An 8015-nucleotide genomic window follows, 5' to 3' on the forward strand; every position below is an offset into this window, starting at 1 on the left:
AGAGCTCCACACCTTAATCTATGGTGTGTAAAAACTCCACCATTGAAAATACATAAGAACAAGGTCTAGGCAAGGCCGAGAGGCCAGCCCCCATGATCTAAGAACTAGATGTCCAAAGATGAAAATACAATAGCAAAATGTCCTATTTATAGAGAACTAGTAGCTTGGGGTTTACAAAAATGAGTAAATGACGTAAAAATCCACTTCAAGGCCCACTTGGTGTGTGCTTGGGCTGAGCATTGAAGCTTTCATGTGTAGAGACTTTTCTTGGAGTTAAACGCCAGCTTTTGTGCCAGTTTGGGCGTTTAACTCCTGCTTTTGTGCCAGTTCCAGCGTTAAACGCCGGGAATTCTTGAGCTGATTTGGAACGCCGGTTTAGGCCATCAAATCTCAAGTAAAGTATGGACTATTTTATATTACTGAAAATCCCTGGATGTCTACTTTCCAACGCAATTGAGAGCACAACAATTGAAAATCCACTTCGAGTACAGGGAGGTTAGAATCCAACAACATCTGCAGCCCTTTTCAGCCTCTGAATCAGATTTTTTCTCAGGTCCCTCAATTTCAGCCAGAAAATACCAGAAATCACAGAAAAACACACAAACTCATAGTAAAGTCCATAAAAGTGAATTTTAAATAAAAACTAATAAAAATATAATAAAAACTAACTAAAACTCAATAAAAACATACTAAAAATATTCCAAAAAGTGTATAAATTATCCGCTAATCACATACTATAGCTACTGTATATAAGTGTAGCCTTAGATCGTAAACAATATATATTTACAATGATCCAAAAATACTAGAATAGAAGTTAATTTTGAATATTCATACATCTCACACTAAATTAAGCATAGCTTTATCAAAATAAGCATGAGATCACTTAGAATTTACTACTAATACTCTACGGAAAGCTAAATTAAAATATTATATCCTACATAAATATCTTCTAATAAAAATTATTAGTCAACCATACATATAGTCATTCCAAATACAACTCCATCTTAGCCAATAAACCACAATCATAAACAGATTAATCTTCATTATCATCCTCAATATTATCCTGCATAGTTATATAGAAAAATAATTAAAAAAATATTTATAATGACATTTGCAATTATAAAAATAAAAAATTAAAATAATTATTTAACAAGGTAAAAATTCAAATATAAAATATAAATTAATTGTTCAGATATACTTAATTAGTTTTCAACATTGAGACTTTCATGGGGTGTTTCGCCTTTAATTTCCCTAAGGACAAATGTAGATACAAGCTTTCCACTAAACACACATAGAATATATGCTTATCTTCTACTCTTAATTGGTTTAGAAATAAGCCAAATTCAAAATGTTAAAGTCATTCCTAACTTTTTATTATTATTGCTCAATCCACATATGATAGATCATGAGAAAGTAAAATAAATAAATTACTAGTGTTAATTCTTTTTCATTGAAAAAATGGGTGGTGTGACTTGCTTTCCTCAGAGATAATGGCCAACACAAGTTCTTTTTCCTTTTTTTTAGTTCATATGAAGCAATTGCAGAGAGCATGAGAAATTAAATTAAAGTGGTAAAGTAGCGTAAGATGAGAGCTAGAAGGGGTAAACAAACTAAGTGAAAAGAAGAATACATTATGTGTTTATTTTAATTATGCCATGACCAATACATAATAAATGCAGGACATGACTGAACTCTAATTCATCACATCGATCTCTCCTTAATTAATTAACAACATGGACTACTCTATTCATAGCCAAAAGAAGCTGCAATTGGTAACGTGTGCATCAATATATTATCCCTTTATCTTCTCTTTATTATACTATATAGATTATGAATACTATTTATTAAAAAAGAAAGCACAACACAACACAACACAAGACCAAAAGTAGCATACAAAGAAAAGACCAAAAGTGATCATGGCTAATTGGGCTATATAGTGCAGTAAAAAGGTAAAGTCATGACCAATAACAATTATGGTATTGTATTGTACCTCTTGCCTGAGAGTAGTGTGGACTTCATTTCTAGCTTTAGTGCATTCTGTGAGGTGACCCATATCCTGTAACCAAATTAAACCCATACTTGTTAAGAGTCACAAAAGTCTTGCTACTCAAACAGAATTTATTGTATGTGGGGGACTATATCCAATGATGTCACGAATCATTAATGTCTCAACAAAATGCAAACAGATTAACTAACTCTCTATCTCAAATCATATATACCATTTACACAATTCAATTCTATGTAAAAAATGAAAAAGAAAAAAAATTGTTATTTCAGCATCATGAATGGTTCACTATACCAGCATCATTGAGTCTAATGCCTCAAGTTGATTATCATGTTCTTCCACTCCTTTCTTAACAGGAAGACTGTCATGTAGAAACAGAAAACACATTAAAAAACAGAAGCAAGTTGTCATGTGTAAACATTTACAAGTATGTGAAGAACACCAATCCATGCAACAAATAATAGAAGCTAAAAATTGAAGCATATGAAATAGAAGGTATACCTCTTTGAACACTTGTGACTTGAAGTGAATCTCAATCCAAGAATTTTATTTTCTCCACTTCTCTCAATCCCCATATCTAAAATTGAAAGCCACCCAAATTAAGAGTTATTCACATAAACAACCACTACAAGAAAAATACCCATTCAGCCACACTTTTTTTAAGCTATATTTGAAAAGCGTGTAGCCTTAGGTATTATAGAAATCACTTATAAAGCGTAGCCGTAGGTTGATATCTATAGGTTCACTTTTCATATCAAAGGAGACGCTTTTAAAGGGTAGCCTATTTGTTAAGTTTTGGGTGCACTTTAAAAGCGTAGCCTAATGTATCTAGGCCAAATGCACCCAAACACTTAGTAATTTTTCTTTTCCTTATCACCAAATCACACTCACCTTCGAATACCCTCACTTTCGCCTTCTGATCAGAAAAAAGTTTCTCCCCTCACCTTCGCAAATCACCTTCGAATTAATTGTTGAAAACCCTTCCCTAACACACCCACACACTCACACTCATTCTCACCATCACTCACCACTGCCACCACGCCCCCTTTCACACACACACACCCAGATCCGAGAGAAAGAGTGAACCAGAGGGAGGAGAGGAGGGAGACGGAGATGAGAGAGCGCAATCGAGAGAATAGAGAGTGAGAGGGGGTCACCGCCGCAACGTCGCTGCAGCCGCCGCCATTGCCGTCGCAGAGCAGGGAGCCCGGAGGGGAGAGAGAGACGATTTGCAGACGAGATGGAGAGAGAGGACGAAGATGCGACGCAAGAGAGGAGGCTGTTCCGCCGTGCACTGTCGTCGCTCCTGGGGTCGATTGAAGCCGCCGCCGCAGCTAGGGCTTGCCGTGCTCCTGTCCGTACTCCTAACCTCTGTCTCTCTCTCTCCCTCTTCAACTTTCATTTCATTCTCATTTCAATTTTAATTTCGATGTCTCTGTAGGCAACAATATATTTTAGAAGTTGTATTGGACTGGAAGAGAGGGAAGGGGAGTGTTTGAACTTTCAATTTCATTAATTTTTGCTGAATTTCTGTGCCTGTGGGTGAATACTGGATTGTGAAGGATGGTTAGGATTGTGAATACAGAAGTTTGGACCTCTTCATATATGGTATCCCTTCTTTTTTTAATTCCCACAAGAGCTTAGGATTGGTTAAACAGAGAAAATTGAAACTTTGAATGTTCCCCTCATGCAGGGAACAATGCTGATCGATTCCTGCATTGGAGCACTAGGTTCCAAATTGTTCTAGGCGTGGAAAGGGGATTGCAGTACCTTCATGAGGATTCACATCTAAGAATTGTTCACCGAGACATCAAAGCAAGCAACATTCTTCTTGATCATAAGTTTCATCCCAAGATTGGAGACTTTGGCCTTGCCAGGTTCTTCCCTGAAGACCAAGCTTATCTTAGCACACAATTCGCTGGAACATTGTAAGTCCAATTATTAAATATTTTAATTACTATGTATGCTAGCTGCATATTCACCATGTTACTCATGTTATATTTCAGTTTTCTATTTATGTTTTTTTTTTGTCATAAATTGGATAGCCTATAATTTTGAGTATTATAATATCACAACACACACCTATACTACACACACAATTATACACAAAATATTAAGAGTTCTCATCCACTATTGACCCTAATCAAGTCTCAAACCTGAGTACGCAACACATATCATAGGGGAGTGGTGTGAGCTTATGAATGAATCTGGTTTGCCATGTTACCAGGTTTAGTTATTAAGTAATTGAGCTGAGCTGTAAGTTTGACAAATGAAATGGTTTCCTGCCAGCGCCAAAAGGGCTGTTTTCGCCGGAGCCAGAACATTACCAAAGCTAAAAGTTGCCATCATTGGAGCTGGGCTTTCTGGCATGTCAACTACAGTGAAACTCTTGGATCAAGGACACGAGGTTTAGCTCCTTTAATCTTTAATATCACACTTCCTCCATTTCATATTTTATAAGTCATTTTAATACTTTGATTTATGAATATATGTGAAAAGTCAAAGCGACTTATCAGTATGGAACGAAGAAAATTTTATTTTGAAATTGGATGTTATGGTGTACATGGTAAACTTGATTTTTGAAGCAAAGGGGAGTGATTTGGTCAGTTTCTTAACACAATTATGGTGTTAAATTTATTAGGATATTCTAGCTAATGCATTTTATCTAGTATGTTTACTTCTAATTGCTCTCGATTAGGTGGATATATATGAGTCGAGGACTTTTATTGGTGGGAAAGTTGGTTCTGTTGTTGATAAGAAAAGAAACCAAATTGAAATGGGATTTCTTACAAATAGAAGTTGGTAAACAGACTTGATTGATCCCGTCTTTGATATTCTCCAACCCCTCTGTTTGTTTATGGTCTGAGAAGTTAAAAAATATTAAATATATAACCCTAGGAAACTTTGTCTAAGCAAAATTGATCAATTTTTCATGCCCATTGTGTTTAGGATTTGAAAAGCAAAATATTAAATATATTGAAGTGCCTGTCTTTTCCTTAGGGACATTACCATCCTAAAATTTCGAAAGCCTTAACAGAGCAGGCAGAAAAGCTGACGCTGAGCTCTCGAGCCTTTTACAATGATCGGTTTCCACCATTTGCTGAGCATTTGACAAGTATGCTTGGTTATGATATGGTTCTTCCCATGAACAATGGTGCTGAAGGAGTGGAAATAGCTCTGAAATTAGCAAGAAAGTGGGGTTATGAAAAGAAAAGAATTCCCAAAGATGAGGTATAACAATGAGATCATCTTAACAGTAGTCATATCTTAATGTTTTACATTTTCCAAGGTTGAGGTTGAAGTGAATGTTTGCTTAGTGTGGGTCTGTGGCCAAGTACATAAGGAATATCTCATGACATGCTAAGCTGAAATCCACAATACTTTATGACTTTATTTTTCCTCCCCCAACCCCCTTTTCTCTTGCCTGGCCATCTTAAAGTGATTTTGGTGATGCAGAAGCCCTTGAAAGAATTTTTAAAGGTTCTTAGTGCTCCCATACTTTGCTTTACATTTTCATCACTATATTTTAGTTTAAATTGACTGATCTTTGATTTTTTTTTCTGTGAAAAAATTCAGAAAAAGGAGAACACATAGCTGGCTTTCTTTTGGAACCCATCCAGGGTGAAGCTGGGGTATGATCTTTTGAGAACACTTAATCTGCTTGGCAACACTCACCTTGTTGGTTGAATTGAAAATTGAGATGCTAAAGAAGTTGCTATATACATTATACCCTGATGTTATAGTTTGATGGTGTTATTTCTGGTCTCACCATTTGATTGTTTTATATTATGTTTACATACAGTGGGAAATCCTTGTTGCTTCTTCAAATTCTTTGGCTAAGAAAAAGATAGGTGTGCTTATAGATTTCATTTTGGTCAAGAGCCATGACATTCGGTTGAATATTCATATTTTTATTATGTTCTGATTTCTCAAAGTACATATCTCGGTTGCATCTTTTGATAGGTTTTTATTATTTATTTGAAGGTAATCATTCCTCCGGATGGCTATTTGAAAGCTGTTAGAGATCTTTGCACTAGATATAATGTGCTGATGATTGCAGACGAAATACAAACTGGGTTAGCAAGAACAGGGAAGATGCTGGCTTGTGACTGGGAAGAAGTTCGCCCAGATGTTGTGGTTAGAAAATAGAAATCAGCTTAACCTTGTGAATTGTATATCTTTTTATTCTTTCCCAGCACTATGAGTTGAACCTTATTCTGTCTTTTTACTCAAATACTAGGGAAAGCATTGGGTGGAGGAGTTTTTCCTGTGAGTGCAGTTCTTGCAGACAAGGATGTAATGCTTTGTATAAAACCAGGAGAGCATGGAAGGTTTGATTTTATCATACAAATGCTTTTTATAAATGGTCTTTATTATGATTCCTTTATTTAAATTTTCTTACCGATAGTTGTGACTGTTGTCTGAAGTTTTATACTTCTGTTTACCACTTGGCAATATTTTTTAGTCTTCTGTATAGGTCGAGTAATTTCATTTATTGAAATGAAAGCAAATTTGTTTATTAATTAAACAAGAGAAAAATGCTGAACTTCTTTGTATATTATTGATTACAGTACCTTTGGCGGGAATCCATTGGCCAGTGCTGAACTTCTTAAATCCCTATGATTATAAAGTTTTACCTAAAGGAGCTAAAGCTACTGTCTCTCTATGGTTCAGGTACAAAACTTAATTATTTTGTTGTATAATTAATTTACCTAGCTATCTATCTTTTGCTTTATAATATCAATTTTAATATATCATTCTGAATTTGAAATCACCTTTGTCAGTTGCATTTGATGAAGATTTTGAAGCTCAACTAGCTGACAACAATGATGCAAGACTGGAAGTGTCTCTATTGGCGAGGAGCCCTGACCAAGAGCTGACTGAAGTTAGTAACTCAATAGTTGAACAAGTTGGCTTATAGTCCCCCCCCCCACATCAAAAATGTCCTTAACATGATGATATTTCTATGATAATAGAAGAACATACTGATTTGCAATTTATTATAAGTGTGTTATTTCTTTGAATTTCTTGAAGCTCATAACTTTGTAGTAAATCGCCACTTCTCTTACAAGGCATTTATAAGTATAATTATTATAAGTGTATTATAAGTATAATTATGTATTTATTTTTATTTTATAATATTCAACTCATTTAAATAAAAATGCAGAATTATTATATATGTAATCATATTATTAACTATTATGTTGTATTAATAATTATTAGATATATATAGAAAAAAAATGAGACCTAAGGCTACACTTATATACAGTAGCTGTAGTATACAAAAAAAAAGAGGGACCTAAGGCTACGCTTATAAAAAGTAGCTATGGTATACAATGTGGCTACCTTTTACAAGTGATGCAGTAGCGTTGAAAAGCGTAGCCTATTTTGGAAAAATGAAAGCTGAAAAGCGTAGCCTTTGGTCCTGGACAGCATCACTTGAAAAGCGTAGCCTATTCCTAAACGTCAAAAGCGTAGCCCTTGGTGCAGAAAAGCGTAGCCTTTGAGAATAGGCAACGACTGAATAGGAATTACCCCAAAAAGCGTAGCCGTAGCCCAAAAAGCGTAGCCGTAGCCTAAGGCATCATTTTTTTCACTTTTAGCTACACTTTTCAAGTGTACCTGAATGGGTGTTTTTCTTGTAGTGAACAAAATCAACGGTGGATAAAAAAAGCAATAGAAAGTCACTGGAAACATCATACCAAGGAACTTAACAATCAAGAATTCTCAACAAACTTCACAAATGGATTCTAAATCACTATATAGCATTCAAATAGAAATAGAAAGAGAAAATTATACCGATATCTTCTTCCAGTATTACCAGAAAGGAAAAAGAGCAACTGAAGCTTCCAAGATTCAACTATGTAAAGCTGAATAGTTTTCCTAATTTAAGTCTTATATATAAAGAACAATGAAACACACAAATTTTGTCCCTTTATGGATCTATGAATTCAAGGTATGTAAAGTTTGATATTCTGGGGTTTGTTTGGAAAGAGTTTTGAGGATGAAC

The 8015-nt window shown here is 35.0% G+C and overlaps 1 long non-coding RNA gene and 1 pseudogene across 1 annotated transcript; both read left to right on the forward strand.

Annotated features, from left to right (window-relative positions):
* The first annotated feature begins 1957 nt into the window (after positions 1 to 1957).
* On the forward strand, positions 1958 to 6628 carry LOC107484320 (ornithine aminotransferase, mitochondrial-like; annotated as a pseudogene).
* LOC107484321 (uncharacterized) lies at positions 3045 to 4331 on the forward strand. The gene is made up of 4 exons (XR_001591083.3): positions 3045 to 3359; positions 3447 to 3613; positions 3699 to 3933; positions 4295 to 4331. It is a non-coding gene; the product is annotated as an uncharacterized LOC107484321 (long non-coding RNA).
* Positions 6629 to 8015: the final 1387 nt, after the last annotated feature.

Source organism: Arachis duranensis, chromosome 4, assembly GCF_000817695.3.
Source record: "Arachis duranensis cultivar V14167 chromosome 4, aradu.V14167.gnm2.J7QH, whole genome shotgun sequence".
Lineage (NCBI taxonomy): Eukaryota > Viridiplantae > Streptophyta > Magnoliopsida > Fabales > Fabaceae > Arachis > Arachis duranensis.